Genomic DNA, 21,939 nt, shown 5'->3' with positions numbered 1-21,939 from the left:
TGCTTGAAAACCTTACTTCCATATAAAGCACGTTGATCGTCCACGTCCGCACGGACGATCATGTTGCTCTGGAAGCCACAGGAAAAAACCTTTTTTTGTAGGCCATTACACTTTTCAGACACCAAATATTAATGAAAAAAAAAGGGAGGTAGGATCATCCGCACATAGGTGGATGATAGAGAGGTCTCCTCTTCCTTTCAAATATTTTTGTTCAAAATATTTTTTTGTGTAGCTCTGCTTGAAAACCTTACTTCTGTATAAATCACGTTGATCGTTCGGGTGCGCACGGACGATCATGCTGCTCTGGAAGCCACATGCCAAAACCGTTTTTTCTAAGCCATTACTAAATTCCTGGTCCTGACGCCAAATAATGAAAAAAAAGCGAGGTAGGACCATCTGCACATAGGTGGACGAAAGGGAGGTCCCCTCTTCCTTTCAAATATTTTTATTCAGAATATTTTTTTGGGTAGCTCTGCTTGAAACCTTACTTCCATATAAATCACGTTGATCGTTCGCATGAGCGCGAACGATCATGCTGCTCTGGAAGCCACAAGACAAACATTTTTTTGTAGGCCATTACTAAAATTCCCAATTCAAATGCCAAATAATGAAAAAAAAGCAAGGTAGGATCATCTGCACATAGGTGGACGATAGGGATGTCCTCTCTTCCTTTCAAATTTTTTTGTTCATAACATGATGATGGCTTGTACAAATCTCATCTCAAATCCGAAATTAAGAAAAAAAAAAAGAGGTAGCTAAATGAAAGCATTAGCTTGTCCCCGGCCTCAGTCCCAAGACCTCAAACACCTTCAAAGGTGGAGAGAGCTAGCAGGGAATGAGGGTAGGGAAGAGGAAGAAGAAGTAACTTACGAGAAAGAAGTAGTATCATCTCATACCATTACTCATAGAGCTCAGCATAACATAGTAATGGACATGGCTAGCATAGCATCGAAGCATGGCTCTTGGTTGGATTTGCATTCCATAGCCAAGAGTTGTTGGTGCAGGCTCTCAACTTCTCAAGCTTGGAGAAGGAGATGGTGTTCTTGCACAACACACTATGAGAATGAGTGTGTGTGTGTGAGTGAATGAGAGAGGCTATACGGTCAAGAACACCACCCCCTCCTTGCTTGGGTCAACCCCCTCATCTATCTCTAGCTTAAAGATGATTGGACCTTTGTTGGGGTTCGACAACACATGAAGAAAAACAAGCTAAACAATCCTCATAAGGCTTAATACAAGAATCAGACTCAGCAGAATAACACAGAGACAAGATCAGACAGAGCAAGGAGGATAGATTAGGGCAAACTCAGAACTCATATTCATCTTCAAGAAAGGCTTACAGCTCGAGAGATCATCTCTCCAAGTCGTCCTCTAAGCCCATGAATTATCCAACACGAAGCAGTTGTAACTGCCCAAAAGAAGTTCTTGGCCAAATATCTGACCAAGCAAAAATCCGACTCAGTATAAATCCGACTTCAGATAATATCAGACTCAACAGTATCTGATTCAGCAGTTATCCAGAATCCGACGCAGCAACATCTGACTGACCAGAATCCGACTGACCAACATCTGACTGCGACTGACTAGCAAAACAGATCTGATTGACCACTAAATTGTCATACTGATGTGCTTGTCAACACATGGCACGTCCCGGTGGTGGATTTCTCAGAAATCCGACTCGGATCCACACATCCCTTGATCAAAGTCAAATGCCTTACCCATTTTCCCAAAAATACCTAGTTACTACATGGCATAAAGTATAGTGCCTAGAACCCAATCCAAGATATACAAATACACCATATAGCACCATGACAAACTCAATGTTAGCATCTTCATATGATCCAAAGTGCAGTGCCTGGTACTTAAACCAAGGTACACAAAATACATCATAGTCAAAAACTAAACACGGCCCAAAATTTCCCCAAGGGATTATATCAATGTGCCATTTCATGAAGTAAGGATACTTCCATGAGAGCTCATACAAAATGAACTTATGAAACCAAAACTGAATAAGTATGTCCATTCTCCAAGATAATGAAGTAAACATTAGTAGAATCAGTCTTTGCAACCTCTGAAACATGAGAATCGGACTCTGAAAAATCAGGTTTTTGTAATTCAGGCACCAAAACCTGAATATCCTCTTGTATCTTCAACCCTCCTTGAATTTGAAAATATGAATATTCAGCCTTCAACAACCTGTGCATAAAGACATAATGCTCCCAGCATCCAAATAAAATAACATCCACATTATCCATAAATATTTGTTCTTCAAAATCAAACAGTTTAGGAAAATCTGAGACAAAACCACTGCTTTCATAGGAAACAAGCATTCCACTCAGTAAACTCTGTAATTTTATCATGAAAAAGGTCCAAAATACTATATCCCTTTGAGTTCCACGTGACTTTTGCAAAATCAGGAAAAAAACCCTCTTTGCCTGATCATCAATCTGCAAAATCTGATTTAAACAATATGAAATATGGATAATTGACTCATCAACCTCAACAACTTGCATTTGCAAAATCTGATTTGCAACTTCTTCATTGAGAAAATCACTAATATGCACTTCAGACATAGACGTCTAATCGTGAAAAACTCCAAAATTTTGAATATCGGCAACTTCTAACTTTGAGAATAAGCTCATACAGCAGAGATACATCTCCATGATCAGCTTTAGCCACCAATTTGCAGCAAATAACACTTCCAGCAAATCAAATTGCACTTCATAATGACCTAGAATTGGTTCAAAATGAAAAAACCTCTTTGCAACCATCAAGCAATGCGTCGTCAACATCTGCAACATCTTAGAACACTGATACTTTGCTTCAAAATCTGAGTTAGGCTCCAAAAGCCAACTTTCTTGAATTTGTAGATTCAGAAAACAACCAATCTGATCTTCTTTTGCTTTAATCTGAATTGATTCAGAGCGATAAAACAGAGTAGTAGCATAATCCTCACACAAAGTTGGCAAACCTACAATAGTTTGTTCAAGTTCCTCCCCAAAAACATCATAAAAATCTGAGTTTGTCTCTGAAATCAAACAAATCTGTTTTTGCATTCCAAGAAATCTTGGAGTTTGCTGCATCACATCAGAATTCGAATCAAGTACTTGTGACATTGTTTTTAGATCAGAAAATTCCACTCCACCTATCAGAAAATCTCTATGTTGGTCCATAGGATCACTTCCATAGTACGTCTCAGGCTTCAAAATTGGATCAAAAACTTGCTCAGAATCAACAACAAACATATCAGCATCAATGCCATCTCCCTTACTTAAAACATGAAGTCTTCCACATTCAAGGTGAGTGCCCTGATCTGATTTTGGACACTCAGATTGACTCCCCTGATCTGATTTTTGGTGATGTTCAGTCCTATCTTGGTGAGTGGAAGCATGCATTGATGTTGTGTTTCCATATTTCAATAGGTCAAGAAAACTTGCAAAAATAATGGTTTTTGCAACATCAGAGTATTCTCTAGGAGGACTTGGAACTGAAATCTGATATGGTTTACAAGCTAAATTTTCAAATCTGAGACTATCTGATGCAAAAAAATTGCTTCTACACATGTTTTCAACATCATGGTTGTTATTTGGATGTATGTGGTGAAGAATTTGCCCATTTGGTGGAATTTCCGATGTCGGATTAGGAGTATCTATGGGTCCTTGGTGGCTCCTTTGGCTCACACCTCCCACTTGTACTCCCTTTCCCTGACATGTTGACACGCCCATTGAGTATTCCCACTCATCATCCTCATCCTCATCCTCACTCAACTCAAACACCTCCTCAAAAAAATCCCTCAATTTCTGACATGCTTCTCGCAAACAACTCACTTTCTTCCTACTTGCACATGACTTACGTCTTTCCCCTTTATGATCAACAAGCCATTCATATGCACTCTCCAACTCATACTCTAGGTCATCTAGCTTGTCTAATGCCCTCTCCATCTCTTCAAAGCATGATGCTTTATGCAAAATTTTTACAACTTTGCGAAGCTTTCTACACAATCTGACCATGCACCATTTTTTGCAATTCTCTCCCTTTGAGCACTCATCAACCACATACGGACAAGCATCCACCTCATGCGGCCTACTCATGCAAACCTCACATTTCTTCTTCTTCTTTTTACCCATTTCCAGAAATCAGAAATCACATAACAAGTTAGCCCTCATATTCAGTGCACCACACTGAACTGAGACTACATGTAATCCTGAAGTGGAGAGCATAGGATACAGTACCTAGATCCACTCCCATCTTGACACATAGTTGCTTCATCATGCTATACAACTTCTAAAATCAGAAATCTAGGTAAACTTTGTGCAAATTTTGAAATAACTCTTACTTGAAACACTCCAAACTTCTCAAGGAGTCTTGCACTGCGCAAGTTGTTTGAAATAAATCCTAGCTACAGTTCCGATTCAGCAGCACAAATAGAGTTGAATTCAGCAACTTCACATTTTGATTCAACAGCGTCAGGTTGAATATGAAGGTTCAGATTCAGCAAATTGGATCCTCTATCTTGCATCCCTTCACGAGACAACCCTTATTGCCTCTCTCACTTGGTACGTTGCTTCATCTATTTGTGCTTCCAAGAAACCACATTGTCCACCATTTTCTCTACAATCGCAATCGCTCGTGCTGCTCATGGCCCAAAATGTCAACACGCCACAGCACTAGACCCACTCTCAAGCCTCCATTAGAGTGAATGGTACGATTCAGGGACAGTCCCCCGATTCTTTGAATTGCTGAGAATCTGAATCTACAGATGAATGTTGGGGATGGATGATGCCCCCCGAGGTAACATCAAATGGTATCTCTGACATGCAACATCTCCCAATGAAACACAAAACCCAACTCATGCAATGTCGGCACAGTAATACATCAGACACAACAGCAAAACAGGCTCAGCAGAGAAACAAACACAGCAGAGAGACAGACTCAGCAGGATCGCCAAATGTGTTGGGGTTCGACAACACATGAAGAAAAACAAGCTAAACAGTCCTCATAAAGCTTAATACAAGAATCAAACTCAATAGAATAACACACAGACAAGATCAAACGAGCAAGGAGGATAGATTAGGGAAAACTCAGAACTCGTATTCATCTTCAAGAAAGGCTTACAGCTCGAGAGATCATCTCTCCAAGTCGTCCTCTAAGCCCATGAATTATCCAACACGAAACAGTTGTAACTGCCCAAAAGAAGTTCTTGGCCAAATATCTGACTAAGCAAAAATCCGACTCAGAAGAAATCCAACTCAGTATAAATCCAACTTCAGATAATATCAGACTCAACAGTATCTGATTCAGCAGTAATCCAGAATCCAACGTAGCAACATCTGACTGACCAGAATCCAATTGACTAGCAAAACAGATCTGACTGACCACTAAATTTTCATACTGATGTGCCTGTCAACAACCTTCTCAAGCTTGGCCAATAACAACCTTTGTGTATAACAAGCAACAAGGGTAGCATTAGAACAAATGTCCTCCTTATCCTTTTGGGAGAGAGGACTTGAATAAAGCTTAAACAATTAATTAATTCAACTAAATTCTCATGGGACCTCTCTCAAAGGTATCCAATAGGCTTTAGGCACAGAACCTAGCTAGGGCCTTTGCATGTGTCCTATTTGACTCTTTAAGCAAGGGGTGTCCCTTGGGTGAGGAAAAGACCATTCAACCCCATCCCCTACTCTTGGGGCTCACCCCCTCCTTTGTAGGCCTTGCTTTGACTTCAAGTACCTCAAGCATATTGGCCCCCAAGTACCTTAAGCCTTTCAAGCACCTTAATCATCAAGCATGACAAACACCTCAAGCACCTTAGTTAGCAAGCATGACAAGCACCTTAGTCAGCAAGCACGGCAAGCACCTCAAGCTTGCAGGTTCCCACCTCAAGCTCAACCCTAGCTTGCCTAAGGTCCTAGATCTAAGGACTTTTACCACTAAACTTTGGAGGTATTTAATGAAGCTAACCCTAAGGTCTTTCAAGCTCCATTAGCTAGAATTGCTCTTTGACAGACCATCTCTTAATTGGACCCATTGACTTTGGTCTTGTGCTGAGATAGATCCATAAGCACAAGTCTATAATCTAACTCTTGTTCCCGTGATTCTCCCACATTAAATGATCAATTTAATATAAGAAAATAATTTGGGTTAGTTAGATAATAGATTTTTTGACATTACCTTTCTCTTGAAATTATAGTATTCCTCAACTATGAGGTAGAGCAGATAAAGCCTTAGTCATTAGTCTATGTTCCTTAGCGGGTAAATGATCCCTTTTTACCCTACGACATCATTCTAAGATGGATGACTTATCCATTTGGGGCTTGGGAGACTTAGCTACCACCGCAAGCATGTCTGGTCTTTAGTCCATTTCATTCTCCCAAAGTAGAGTGACAAATTCTACTTGGTGTTTGAGAGACGTCCTCATCACAAACATGATTCTAAGCATGCATATTACTTAAATTTGTTCACAATAAAAAGAGAACTAGTCTTATAAGACAAAAACACTGATCTTTGAAAAGAAACATTTACATTTTCTTACTCTAATGTAGCATTGATAAGGTTCATATATCCCTAAGCTGTGTTTCTTACATGCATCTAGCATCTTCAAAAGGATAATTTTTGAACTTAATAAGATATCATCAATAATCTTACCATGTCTTAGTACCTTGTCTTCATGTTGAAGAATTGATTCGGGCTGAAGCACCTCTTCTTGATCTCGATCTCGATCTCGGGCGGGCCTCAATGATTGATTCTTGTGGTGGCTCTCCTTTGTAAGGCTTAAGTAGGCTCACATGGAAAGCATTGTGAATGAGCCAATGGTTGCACAAATTGAGTTGATAGGCCATCTCAATGATTGGTTTTAAAATTTGAAAAGGACCATAGGATCTCTTTGCTAATTTAGCATAATACTTTTTGGAGGACAGTAGGATTTTTCCTGTAGTCTTATACCTCAATCGAGCCTTGGGAAATTTGAGTAGGACCCAATCATTTTACTTGAAAGCTTAAGGCCCTTCCGTGCTTGTTTAGAAGTAGCCTTTTGCCTTTGTTGCGAGATGAGGTAGAAGTTTTCCGATCGTCCGTGCGCACGCGGATGATTGAGGAGCTCTTGCTATTATTATTTATAATTTGGTAGGAGCTCCTTGATCATCCGCATACATGCAGATGACCGGGGAGCTTCTGCTCCCCCCTTTTTTCTATAATTTGGTAGGAGCCCCCCAATCATTTGTATATGTGTGGATGATCGAGGAGATCTTGCCTTCCTTTTTTTCATAATTTTAGATATTTTATTGATAAAAATTAAAGTGACCAAATTGATGATGATTAGACCAAATCTGGATGATGTTTGTTTTTAATTTGACTATCAGATAATGATGGGAAATATACTTCTCTCAGATTTACATATGGGACAAATTCCATCATTTACACCAACCTTTCAAGATCTATGTCCAATCCAAATGCCTTGATGTATACTATAAGCCATTGAAGTGTGCTGTATCATTTCATAATAATTGATATAAGTGTGCCTTGATATAATTGTTGCATGCATCTTGCACTACCGTTGGGATGACACTAGATGGAATGTTGTAGCCAACTTTGTGGTCCTAACAAAAAGTATACAAGCATTGCAAAAATTATTCAACAAAAATATTATAATTTCAAATCCATGAATTGGTATCATCAAGAATTTGTTGGAGGCCTAAAGCCATATCTTCCCCAAGGATTTATACAGTGCATCTAAAAAAAAGGAATGGAATGTTGTAGCCAACTTTGTGGTCCTAACAAAAAGTATACAAGCATTGCAAAAATTATTCAACAAAAATATTATAATTTCAAATCCATGAATTGGTATCATCAACAATTTGTTGGAGGCCTAAAGCCATATCTTCCCCAAGGATTTATACAGTGCATCTAAAAAAATTTGATCTTCTCAAGAGCATAGAATTTCAAAACACCATTAGTTGCAACTTTCGCATGTACATTACCAAATAAAAATATACACAAATCCATCAAAAAGTATTCCAAGGCTCACCTACTATCTTCAACTCCTATAAGCATATAAAATCTAGTAGCGAGCTAGCTATGTCATTAAGCCACTGTTTTAGTGCATAAAGTTCTTGAAAAATTAGTCAATTCTTTTTAGTTAAGGGAAAGTGTTGACAATTGGGGACACTTCATTTCTTAAAGTTTTTGGGAGGCATGGCTAGAAAGACTAATGCTACATTATCAGGATCCATGGATCTCTCCTTTTCTCTCTCAAAATTTCTTCCTTTTGGCAAGGGTAGGGCTTTGTGTCATTAGAATATCCATTTAATTCTCAAGAGAGCTCCTAGTTGTCTTCCTAGTGTTTTAATATTCCTCTATAATTCCTACAAGAAATCCATGTTAGAGGTATTATCTTCCTTGATAGGGATCTGTGTGTTGAAAACCATTTCTCCCTCACTATGGGAAGAGGATGGGGTCTAGAAGGGCATCTTTATTTTCCATGTGATTATGGATCAAGGTTAGATAACAATGAAAACATGTGTTAAGAAAATTTTTTCATAACCATTTGAAGATGTAGGATGTTACCTAATCAATCTTTAAGACAAATTTCTTCAATTCCTACTTGGTGGCCACGTCTATGAGAAGTTGCAGGTCTCATTTTGGATTAATACTTGACTTTTGGCTTAGAACAACCTAACTATCAATGGATTTAAATTAGGAGTAAAATTTTATAAGAAAATCAAGGAATATGCATTTAGGCACTTTTGAGGGCTTGCCTCATCCCAGGTTGAATTCAGTATGCCATTTGAAGAAGGAGATAGGAATATTTTTTACGAGCCAATGGCCCCATGAATAATAACTTGAAGAGCACTGTCAACATCCTCAAAAAATAAAAGAGGAAGTAATTGATAAGTATACTAGACAGAATATGCAAAAAGGTTTCTATTTTCCCAATTACAAGACATCCATATATTCAAGGCTTTAATTGAAGGCTGTTGTCCGTGAGACAGAGACCAATGAAAACTCTATCACGCTTTTTTTAATTAAAAAATTTGATATCTAGATTTCAATAATTATAGCTCCATTTTCTCCTTCTCAAGTGTGTGCACAATCTGGTTCGGATGTAATATCTAGGGTTTGCAATATGTGCTAATTAGGAAGTGGATCAAGTAAGGGTTTTGAAGGGAGAGTGTCATGTCTAGACTCAAGAACTTGAGTATCCTTGTCTAATTTGGGACTCCGAATATCCATATTTGAACTTTGCTTTACATTGTGTCAAATGTTGGAAGGTACAAGGTTAATGAAAAGATTGTTATGTTAGTCAATAGGAAATTTTTTCACACTTGACAAAGTTGAGGGGTTTTGCAAAGGAGGTTGACTAGCCACCATAGAAAAGATAGAAGGGAGATTAGAGTTTCTATGATGAGTATGTTGAGGAAACAATGTGTTGAACCCTTGGTTAGACCTTGAATCACCAATGCTTATGTCCACTTGACAACCCTTCAATAGATTCAACACAGCAGGGGATCCTTTTGCCTGTGGGAGAACAATATTAGATGCCTCTTTTTTAAAAATTGACTTATTTAATCACACTTAGAGACAGTCTTATATTAGTATGACCAAATTGTGGAGGTCTCTCAAAATGATTTCTCTCAATACTAGTATTTTGTGGTTGCTGTAGCTTGATTTGGACAATGCTCCACATTATATGCATGGAGGATTCTCATTTTAGTATTTGTAATCAAAATATTTACTGCATTAATTTTCTTACATAAAGAGTAATTTCTTTATACATGTAGTGGGGGCTTTATTTTAGAAATTTCTGAATTGAAAAACATACCATTGGACAAAGAAGACTGTAGAAAAACAAAATTGAGTGTGCCCTATGTGCTTGTGGTGATTTTGTGCTATGAAAAATAATTTGTGGTATAACTTGGTCTGGGCAAGGCCTTTGGACTCCAAATCTTCTTTATGGGCTAATCTCTTTTTGGCTCAATAACTTAATATGGCTACCTTAACTGTGTGGGAGTATTGGTTAAGAAACTACGTGTAAAAAGCTCAAAACACATAATATGATTGCAAAAGCACAAAAAAAGCTCACGAAAATAAGATCCCCTCTCCAACTTCAAAGCACCATATCTTGTTCTCACCATAGCTCCATTTGATGAGCCATCTAGACCAACTGATTGAGCATCACAAGCTCTACATCCTCAAGCAAAAATCTTACACTTTGAATCTCCTTTACCTATCACCTTGTCAGGCCCTCTCTGGTGTCCTTTTGGTCTATAAACCGCATCCCATACACATCAGCTTCTACATGTTGGCCCAAGCTCTTTGTAGCTTCTCTAGGCATGTGCCACGTACCTGCTATCCTGCACATACTTGCTTGTGCCATCTTCTATGGTCGGCACACTTTTCATGCACTATCATTGCCCACCCCCTTGTTGAACATTTATGTTCAACCAGACACATGATTTATTCCACTTCCAACTGCACAAACTTGCCAACACTATTAGAAAAATTAAAAACCATATTGACAAAGTTTTATTCTACCTATTGCCAAACCTCAAGTTTGTTTCCCCACCCCCTACATCACATAGCTTCCACCTAGATCAAAAACGTGGCACTTGTTTCATGGGATGTAGTGTTTGTGGAAGATTCTCTTCCGCCCTTACTGTCATGTACTAGAGACAGTAATGTCAGCTCAAAGGACATCTATGACACTTTGTTGCCTCTTTTCAGTGGTGGAAATACGAATGTAAGTTCCAATGAGGCAATTGTACAGCCTATGGGGGTTTTTGAAAATCTTACAGATCAACCTATTACTGATGCAGATGTACATGATGTACTTGATGAGGAAAGGGCTGAAAATGAGCAGGCTAGAGGTATGCCAAAATGGCTGGTACATACATTGTGTGAGAGTAAATTGGATGCACCTTTGTCTAGTCGTACTCGTCCAGGCTCTCACCATGCATATTATGCATCAGATTGTTATGCTTTGGCTGTGTCTAGCTTACATGATGTTGAGGGGCCTCTGTCTTTTGATGAAGCACAGAATTCAGAAAATTGGATGTCTGCCATGCAATCAAAATATGATGCACTTATAGAAAATGACACATGGACTTTATGTGATTTGCCTCCTGGAAAAAAGGCCATTGATACGAAGTGGGTTTACAAATTGAAACGCAAGCTGGATGGTGAGATTGATCGCCATAAGGCTCAACTTGTTGCAAAGGGTTATGCACAACAAAAAGGCATAGATTATGAAGAGACCTTTGCTCCCACTTGTCGTATGACTACTATGAGTTTTCTATGTGCATTGGCAGCTCATTTTGGTTGGGATGTACATCAATCAGACATTGTTACTGCTTTCTTGAATGGTGACATATTTGAGGAAGTTTATGTAACGCAGCCTCGCAATTTTGTCAAGAAAGGACAAGAGGACAAAGTGTGCAAATGTAACAAGGCTTTGTATGGGTTGAAGCAATCTCCTCATGCTTGGTATGAGAAAGATGACACTCATTTGGTCAAACAGTCCAACAGAAAGCACATTGTATGTAAAGCGTGAGGGTGATGTACTTCTCATTGTGGTTCTTAATGTAGATGATTTGCTGATCAGTGGACCAAATGAGAGACATATTACTGAATTTAAGACTAATTTGAATGCTACTTTCAAGATGAAAGATTTGGGGTTGTTGCATCATTATTTGGGCATACAGTTTAAGCAGTGTGATGGTGGTATTGCCTTGTGTCAGAGAAGTTACATAGAGACATTGCTAAGTAAGTTTGTACTTGAGGATTTCAAACCTATTGCCACTCCCATGGAAACAGGTTTGAAGTTGAGTCTACATGATGCTAGTGATCCTGCTGATGTCACTCTTTACCAAACTGCTGTTGGTTGCCTCATTTATGTATGCAACACAAGGCGAGATATTCAGTTTGCAGTCTCATAGGTTAGCAGATTTATGCATAGCCCAGGGTCTAAGCACTAGCAGGCTATCAAGAGGATTTTTTTCTACCTTAGTGGCACTTTACATCTTGGCTTGTTTTATCCCAAGGGGGATCATTGCCGCCACATTTACATGCTTTTTCGGACTCAGATTGGGCTGTTGTTTTGACACGCGAGTGTCCACAAGTGGTTTTTGTTTCATGCTTGGCAGTTCATGTATATCATGGTTGAGCAAGAAGCAACCTACTGTGGCCACTTCGAGTTGTGAGACTGAGTACAGGGCAGTCTTCACAGCTACGGTTGAGTGTGTATGGCTCAGATGCCTTATGGCTGATTTGGGTGTTGGACAAGACACTGCCAACACTATCTACTGTGACAATTAGAGCGCATTGGCAGTTGCAAGAAACCCAGTTTTTCATGCTCGCACAAAGAACATTGAGGTGCATTACCAGTATTTCAGGGAGAGGCTATCAGCAGGAGAGATCCGCTTGGCTTATGTGCCAACACAAGACAACCTTGCAGATATCTTCACGAAGGCATTGTCTCGTGAGAAGTTTAAATCTTTTCGCAAAGCTTTGGGCTTACTCCCCTTTGTGGACTGATCATGTCCTCAGGGCATGGCACTTCCCTTTACTCATGTGCTACCTCTCATTCACCGCATCACTCCAAGGGGGATTTGTTGCCATATACATGTGGTAGTGATGGGTGTGAACACACTAGGATCGCCGGGCATTTTTTCCTTTTTTCCCCCATGCATTGTATATACGCCCATCACTCTAGGGCTATCCATCTTTCCATTGCACACTAAGTAACACACTCTCTATTGTGTGCCTTGAGCTTCCTTCAGCTTCTCCAAGCTGTGTGCGTTTCTCTACAACCCTAATTCTAACACACATAGCTACCCATGCTTGTAGACCGCCCATGGCCTATCTTCAGTACTCCTTGCATCTATCTACATCCAGACATCTCACATATCATACCCTCCCTCCCAACCACAAAAAGTGGAGACCTATTCCAGGGACCCCTATTCCTGTTGGACCACCCATTGCACATCTATCTCTATAATCATACCCATCAACCATATCTCACATACCTTCAGGGGAGACAAAGAAACTGCCTAGGATTCTCCTTTGTCCACCACAGGACATGCCTGCTGCATTGAAATCTCCACAATTTTGGTTCCATGCTCTTTCCTTCATCAATAATTCCCTTGATCTCACTACCATCAAGCCCTTTTGCTTCAACCAACTGCTCTTCAAAGTTGATTTGCTCCACTCTCTTGTGAGCTTCAAGTACCTGCACTTCAATCACCTCTTCTATTGCTGCATCATGTTGTGCCAAAGTAGAGTGAAACTCTTTCCATAATGCATCATCCTGGTCTTCATCAACTATCTCAACTTGTAATGTTCCCTGACCTTCACACATATCCATCATATCTCCAAGAACTTGCAAAAGACTGAACTCTTCATACATGGATTGGGTTGACTCTAGCTCCCAGCTTGTATCTCCATCATCCATAGAGCTACAATCACTTGGCACATCCTCATCCTTGGTCTTGAGCTCAAGAATCTCCTCAGAAATTGAACATCCATACCTTGGTTTATAAGCACTTCCCTTGCTCGATTTGGAAGTGTCTTCACCTCACAATTGGAGTCGCTCTCTTTGGCATCCTTGGCATGGGAGCAACCCTATCTCTTTGCACCCGCAACACCCTCGGTTCTTCTCGTACAAGCACCTCCCTTTGCACCACTTTTGGCTCAAATTTCAGCACTTCAATCTGCTTTGGCATCACCAAATTTGGAAAACCCTACCTCACATGCCGTTGTGACAGGTGCAAACAGAAAATGGAACTCAACGGCCTCTATGCTAGGACCGTGCATGCCGAACTTATCACGGGGAGTGAATAGGGGGCACCACCTAGCTTTGAGCAGCTAGGACGTGGACAACAGTGATGCAAATAACACTAATCACAACACATCATAGAAAGTATGTGTGTGTGTGTGTGTGTGTGTGTGAGAGTGTTAACCCTCGTGGATCATGGAAACCCTATCGCCTACGACGGACACCGTAATCGTATTATTTATTTAAGTAGAGTCAGGCACCGGGCTTGTCGGTCCAATAGGGAAAGGTACAGTGATCGCCGATGAGAGGCGCACTCTAACACGAACATGCTAGGGTTAGTTGGCTAAGCATGGGCGCCCAAGTGTGAATGGGGTGAGCTCACATAAAAGCCAATTAAACCTAAAATTGAGTCATTCTCTCATTGTGCAATAGAAGCTGCTCTTGCTCCATCTCCACCTTCTCCTTCACCATCTCCTTGTGTGTGTGCGTGTGAGAGAGAGAGAGTGTGAGAGTGTGTGTGCGATCGAGCGTTGCGGCGGCACGACAGCGGCGAGGCAGCTGAGCGCGGCGTAGCGGCGTCTCCCTCTTCTTTGCGGCGCGAGAATCCTTCATTCGCAACTACGTAGGAAGGTGAGTGACACACCGTTCTTCCTTGTGAGCTTGTCTGTTGTATGACTATGTGCTAGGAGCCTTTGTGGCTCGCACACGGCGCGTAGCAAGTCCCTAGCCTTGACATTTTTGGCGCCGCTGCCGGGGAGCTGCTGCGCGTGAAGCTCCAATGGCGACCTGTAAATTGTATTGAAGCTATTTTTTATGTAGGAAAGGCGCGGCTTAAGTTTGATTATTGTTGTTATGAAAAAATAGTAGAGAAAGACAGAATGCTGTTGACTGCATTCAAGTTTTCTGTGTTCTGTTAAGCTCTGTTTTTCTAGTTCTATTAAGCTCAGATTTCAGCTTACACAGTTAGCATTTCTTGCATTTCTGCGTTTTCTGCATTTTTTGGTTTGCACTGCACAGTTCTGTCAAGTTTCATTTTCTGCATTTTCTGTGTTTTCTGGTTTGTGCACAGTTAGGCGCACAGTTAGTTAATTAAGCAGGTTAGTAATTAGGTGAACCACTGATTAGCAGGTCAGTAGGTAGGTGGGATAGTAAATAGTTAGGTGAGGTCAACGCGCACCAAAACGCGTACCAAATAATTTCCAAAAAAAAAAAACTTTTTCGAAAAAAAAAATCGAAAAATAAAAACGTGAGTGAGGGGGAGGTTAGATTTTTGAAAATAAAAAACGTGAGTTATCAAAACGGACAAGTTGGTTTGTATAAAAGTTAGATCGGGATCGTTTGCCCAAGCCCAAGCCCAGGCCTCAGTCCTCTGATATATACTAGACTCACTCTTATATATATACCCTACCCCCTCAAGAGGGAATGACAGCATGTGGGACAAGTCCTCCACTCTCCTCCCTTCTCTTCCCACTTGCACCCTTAGACTTGCTATTTGGAGCCTAGTTCCTCAGCTAGGAAAAGACTGTTTCGGGCTTTTCTGGAGCAAAATAGAACCAAACGGTGGGCTGTAAAGCACAGCGCGTCCCTCCTAGCGATACGCTCGGTTCGAGCTATCACACGGCCCATTCCACGACACGCTCTAAAAAATCTAGCAAAAAAAACAAACAAAAAAACACGCAAAAAACTAGTCACAAGGCCTCCTAGAGCAGCTTTTTGACACCTTAGGGTATCAAAAGCACATGCACTTACGCTCTGGGCGGGTGCTAGAACACGAGCATATTGAGGGTGCCTCTGTTCATATGGACACCCATTACCCATCCACGATAGGCTCTAGATCCTCAGCGGGGACACAAGGTAGCACCACCCAAGACCCTAAAATAGCCGCTAGTGATTCCTCCTCCGGCTCAGAAATCATGGAAGCATACCCTACCCAAAACATTGAGAGAGAAGGCCATGCACCTCCCGAAGCTCTATAGCCTAGTACTAGTATGTTTATCCGTTTCATGGAAACATTAGGTAGAGCTACTCGCTCGGAACCTGATGCAAATGAAGCACACGAAGGGGGTGGGGAAGTGGACTCTCCTTTCACATCGCACGTGGACCCCACACCCCCAAAGAGTGTCCATGTGGATATCTTGCCAACTTCTTACCAAGAAGGCCCTGTTGAGCTACCTCCTTCAGAAGTTCCCTCTAGAGTACCGTTGCTGACAAGTAAAACCACGGGGAGCAACATTGCTTCTACCTCACAAGAAACCGTTAACACGTCGACTCTAGAAGGATTGTTCATTAATGATCATTGGACATACGACCTCCACACTGAGGTGTTGACGGATCTACACTCTGGCCACGCCTACCATGTAGGATGGATAGAGATTGTACAATCCACCTCTAGTGCCACGAGCCTCGAAGATCAACAGAAAATGATCTGTAATGTTATCCATGGCATTATTCAATCAGAAAGGCAAAACCGAGGGGTAAATATACTCTCAACTGGCCCCATGAGATTTTTGGATACGAGCAAGGCTCAACAACCTACTCTATCACAAATGGAGACTCCTCTAATGATCCCCATGGACCCATCTTACGTCATTTCACCTGGGGTCTCTATGCAATCTGAGCCTCCGAGCGACAACTTTAGCTTCCCTAACTTGGCTCAACCCTCTATTAAGGAAAACACAGTGCTCACTCCAGGGATAAGCCTGACAGAGAATGTACCGATGACATCTACGGTTAGCACAGTGCCACTACCTAGTGTCGTAGTACCTAATATGGGGCCTCGACTGTATGTGCCTCTAGCCCCTTATGCACACATGGCCCCCACACCTCCAATTGTACCACTTGTTTATGCTCCTCGAGTGCCTCTCCCTAGCCCTTATCCGAGTGGACCTATGCCCGGTTATGTTCCATATCCTGCATCATCCACACATATGCCAAGACCGGTACCCGTCCCTCTCCCACATATGATTCCAAGAGTACCTCCACCGGCCCTGCCTCCTCACATAGGTGACTTGGCAGCGTTTGCTCAAACCATAGGTCGATCTATCGCGGAAAATATGTGTCATGCATCTGATAGAGAGCCTAGAAGTAAGGCAGTACAAATTGGCAAACTCACGCAAAAATTCAATGGGGATGAAGATGCTAGAAAACACATTGAAGTGTTTGAACAAGTATGTGATTCCTTAGGGGAATGCAACGAACTACATAAGTGCAATGCCTTAAGCTTGACATTAAGCGGGAAGGCTGGAGATTGGTATAGAACCCTAAAAGTGGACGAGAAAACAATCTACCCTACCCTTCGAAGGTTGTTTCTAAAGGAGTACATACGAGAAGGTGTGCTTTGGGGTGTAGCATCTCAGCTACAGAAGGCCGAACGTAAGGAAGGAGAGTCAGTAAGGGACTTCATTAGTCGTCTAAAGCACTTAAACTCTCGCTGCCCTGTAAATGAGCGCTTCAACAATAACCAACTACTTGATCGATTCAGACCCCCAAGATAAACCGCAGGGGAAAAAAGGGAAGAATCATAAAAAGAAGATTGGGACGTACCCAAACCCAGTAGACGATATTGAGCAGGTGAAACATCTAAGAGGTTTAGTGGAGGAGACTCAAAGGAAACTAGAACCAGAACCCATGCATGTCAAAATTCATGACAAAGTGTTTCCCACGCAAGTTTATCCACCCCACATGAACCATAGACCGTTAGCCATATCTAGTATCATCCAAGAAGGGAGTGAGGACGGGACATCAGAAAGTGAGCATACACCTTTCTTGTTGGAAAGGATGTTTAACGAAGGAATACCTGATCCCATTGAGGAATATGAGATTCCATCCTCACCAGTTCCTAGTCAAGGACCTACACCCTGCAAAATGCCAATGAATGTTGCCAAACTAGTGGACTTCATGTCTTCTGAGGTCCGAACCACGATCATAGCAACTATCCCATTAGCTTTGCAAGCCGTCAATTGAACGATGCTGAAAGGAACTACACCACTACAGAGCGAGAAGGTTTGGCAATGGTTTATGCAGTAAAGAATATTTGAGAGATTTTGGCAATGGTTTGTATTTTATGTGGATCATCAAGCGTTGCTGTATCTGGTAAACAAGCCATGCTCCATAGGAAGAATCACACGATGGTCGTTAATTCTTCTGGAGTTTGATTTCACGATTGTAGTGAGACCCGGTAAAAGGCACGTCATGGCTGATCATTTGTCTCGCATACCCAATGGTGAAGCCCCTACAGGAGTTGATGATGAATTACCCAATACTTCCCTATTTCTAGTTGAGACTATGCCTGAATGGAGTGAGAACATTGTTAACTTTTTAGTTAATGGTTTTTCACCCAAGGAACTTCGTAAGGATATCGCTCGAAGGCTAGTAAAAGAATGTGAACCCTATTGTTTGATTGCCGGAACTCTGTATAGACTAGGCAAGGACGATATTCTTAGGCGTTGTGCCCGCAAGGATGAATATTTGTATATCTTGCAAGAAGCACATGTGGGCATAGCAGGAGGACATTTTTCAGGAGACCTGACTGCTAGAAAGGTGTTGCAATCAGGCTATTGGTGGCCAACTTTATTTAAGGATGCATCACTTTTTACAAAAGGGTGTGATGAGTGCCAACGTTACAAGACCACACAGCGCAAAGACAGAATGCCCTTACATCCTATTAAAGTAACCCAACCATTTGAAAAATGGGGCTTAGACTTTGTAGGTCCAATTAGTCCCGCTCGCAACACTCAATCTTGATATATTCTAGTTGCTACGGACTATGTAACAAAGTGGGCTGAAGCTAAGGCTTCACAAAAAGCTGACGCGAGGACAACAGCTAAGTTTCTTTTTGAGAACATTATCACAAGATTTGGTTGCCCTTTTGAAATTGTTAGTGATAATGGTACCCATTTTATAAATGAGATAATAAGAGAGCTTACCACGACCTTTATGATATCCCACCATAAGTCTACACCTTATTACCCGCAAGCTAATGGACAAGCCGAGAGCACCAACAAGACTCTAATCTCTATTTTAACCAAGACGGTAGAAGCTCATCGCACTGATTGGGATTTGAAGTTGACATCTGCTCTATGGGCTTATCGTACTGCTTATAAAGTGGCTATTAATTGTACGCCATTCAAAATGGTATACGGCCAAGAAGCGGTTATGCCTTGGGAGTTTGTCATTCCTAGTCTTAGGGTAGCTTCTCAAGAAGGATGGAATGGTAACCCCTTAACCGATCGTTTTTATATCTTAGAAAAACTAGACGAAGAGAGACACTTGGCTGTGCAAAATGCTCTTGGGGAAAAGGATAGGAGAAAGAAGTGGTTTGATCGCCATGTGAAGGATAAGGACATCAAAGTTGGTGATAAAGTCCTTATGTATGGAGTACGTAAAGAGAAGAAAAAGTTGAAATATGCTGGTAAAGGACCATATAGAGTATGTGAAATTACCCCACAAGGTACCCTTCGTGTGGAAACTCTTGATGGAGTTGAAACCATTGGATTCCTCAATGGGAGTAAATTCAAAAGATATTATGATCCTTTAAGCCAAGAAGAACTACGGGCCATTCATCAAAAGAAGGCCGCCAAAGCACAAACCGAGTTAAACAAGATACAAGCTCAAGCTGAGGCTAAGGAGCGACAACAACGTATAAGACAAAAACGAGAGGCTAACCTTGGAGTCACAAATGCATTCCACGTGGAAATCGAAGAGGATGGGTTGGACTCTGACACACCTCTACGATACCCTATTGAGTTAAATAGTGCCTATGGAAAAGTGCTATATAACGCCTTATTGGACACGGGTGCTAAATATAATGTGCTATCCTATGGGGTGTGGTGTCAGTTAGGGAAGCCACCTCTATCTGAGAGTATTATCCAAGTCAAGGGTGTCAACAAGAAAAAACTACGGTTTTTGGAATCTGGCACACTTCTGTCAGTTATGACAATGGAATTGTAGCTTAAGACTTTTTGGTCATGCCTACTGGAACTATGGAGGGTAATATAAACCTAGGCCGCACGTGGATGATAGCCACCAAATGCACTATTGATTGGGGGACTGGGGGTGTTACAACGCAAAAACCAACTCTTATCCCTACCACTCAAGCCATAGTCCCTGAGATATTGCCTAAGGAAATAAAACCCAAGACATTGCATGTCCAGGAGGTTGAACCATACGTCCCCATAGCCCAACTCTCTAGAGCTTCAACTGATGTAGTTGAAAGAAAGCTTGAGACACACAAGAACCATCCTAATATAACAGAGAAAACATACAAGTGGGTCCCTAAAGCTTCTGTAGTGAGCATGGTTGATGCAAAAAAATGAAAACCTCGTAAGAACCGTCCCACTCACTCCAAGAAATGTAAAGAAACGTTGCGTTGGATTCCTAAACGACTATTGGAAGCCCAAGGATACTATGAAGGAAATGATCAAATCTGGGTGCCCAAACGTAAAGTGTACTCTTACCTGTCACCTGGCCCATGTAAACCCAATCCTGTGGCTCCAAAACAAATTGAAAATCGCGGAAAGGAAAAAATCATGGAATGTTACACACCCGCTCTAGAGCTAGTTTGGGTACCAAAGAAAGAACGATTTTGTTCCACCTAGCTCAAGAACAGGGAAATCAAATGAAGCTTCTTGCTCTTCATGTAGTTCCTATACGCAAATAGAAGCTTCGACACAACCTCCACCTACCACTGTACATATCCATACAAGCACGAAAGAGTTTGCACCTCCCGGGGTAAGTTCACCACCTACAACAATGTTGCAAATAAAATCATGGGAGAGTACCTTACCACCCTTGCAACTAGATGAAACGCATAGGGCGGTTGAAAACTATTGGTTAAATCCTTCACCCATAACAAATTGGAACAATTGGTTTCAAAAGGTGACGACCTCATTCCACAAGGTATGATCTACCCAAGGAAGGGGGGAGTGTTTGCTAACATCAATCATTCACTCGCTCCCCTCTCAACCTTCCTCCCTGACCTCTCAATTCCAATCTTAGGGAATGTATATATATAGCCTTATACTCACAAAAAACAAAAATAGTAAAGAGCAAGAGCGATTAGCAACGAGAGAGCACCCTATCAGATCTTACATATAAGTCCAAATTCACCGTGTCAATTCAAGCAACGCACAAAAACAACTCTTATGTTTTAAAGGCCTAACCAAATCTATCTGTATTGTCAGAAATGGCTACTTCACCAGAGGCATGCACTTCTATTTTTGATGAAAGGTACCCTTTGTCTTTTCCTCAAGTGTTCTATGTATGCTACCCTATACTTTCTTGCGAATGGGATTTGATAGAGAGCCTTGCATGTGAGAGAAATTTTGAGCAGTTAGAATGGCTGATACGTCTATGGATAACTAGTGATCCCTACCCAGTAGCGAATGTGTCTCCAGTGGCACATGCTTATTCTTTTGCACAAGATGAGTATCCACGCATCGCGAGATCCTTGATTAGCATGCTTGCACAAGAGGATGATGAAGAGGAACTAATAGAGACCGAGGAAGACTATGGCCTCACGGACAACGATTTTATTTATCTAGATGATGAGGATAGAGGCCTAGCCTTAGGGTGGCCACCCGGTTTATATAATATCCTCTTTCCTTGATTCTAAAAGGGGTGACAGATAGGTAGGTTAGAGGTCTAGATTGTGTTTTGAGTTTGTTTTTTAGGAGTTTTAATTTTTCACACTGACATGCCTCCTAGAGGTATAGTGCCTGTTTTTGGATGTGTTAGGTAGGACTTATATGGATATCCATCCACATAGCTGAGGACATCTGCTTCAACGAAATGAGCCACTCCATACCTCCAGGTGTACTACTTTCCATGATTCATGTTGGTGGATATGTGTAATTGCTAATAATGATTTTTCATGCTTTGTTTGAGTGCAATAGTTATGATTGTTATCTGCCATTATAGATGTATAAATTTGTCTTTGCTTAAGTTGATTGAACTCCAGTTTAATCTTATGGATGAGCCTGGAGATTAGGAGACCGTGACTTTAGGTTAACTCATTTACTTGACCACTAGGCCTAGCTAATAAAATTATCCGAGTATTTGAGACCTTAGGAATGTTTTAGGCAGAGAAAGGCTTGCTCACTTAAACAACAAAAAACACTAGTGCGAATACGGAAGCAAAAAAAAAAAAAAAAAAACATAAGTGCCACAAA

The 21,939-nt window shown here is 41.2% G+C and overlaps 1 pseudogene; it reads right to left on the bottom strand.

Moving 5' to 3' along the window:
- Positions 1 to 1,513: 1,513 nt before the first annotated feature.
- LOC147462837 (uncharacterized) lies at positions 1,514 to 2,657 on the bottom strand (annotated as a pseudogene).
- Between the last annotated feature and the right edge of the window lie 19,282 nt (positions 2,658 to 21,939).

Source organism: Adiantum capillus-veneris, chromosome 2 (genome assembly GCF_014529385.1).
Source record: "Adiantum capillus-veneris isolate H3 chromosome 2, ASM1452938v2, whole genome shotgun sequence".
NCBI classification, from domain to species: domain Eukaryota; kingdom Viridiplantae; phylum Streptophyta; class Polypodiopsida; order Polypodiales; family Pteridaceae; genus Adiantum; species Adiantum capillus-veneris.
The sequence above is the reverse complement of the archived record's forward strand: the minus strand, read 5'-3'. Positions and strand labels throughout refer to the sequence as shown.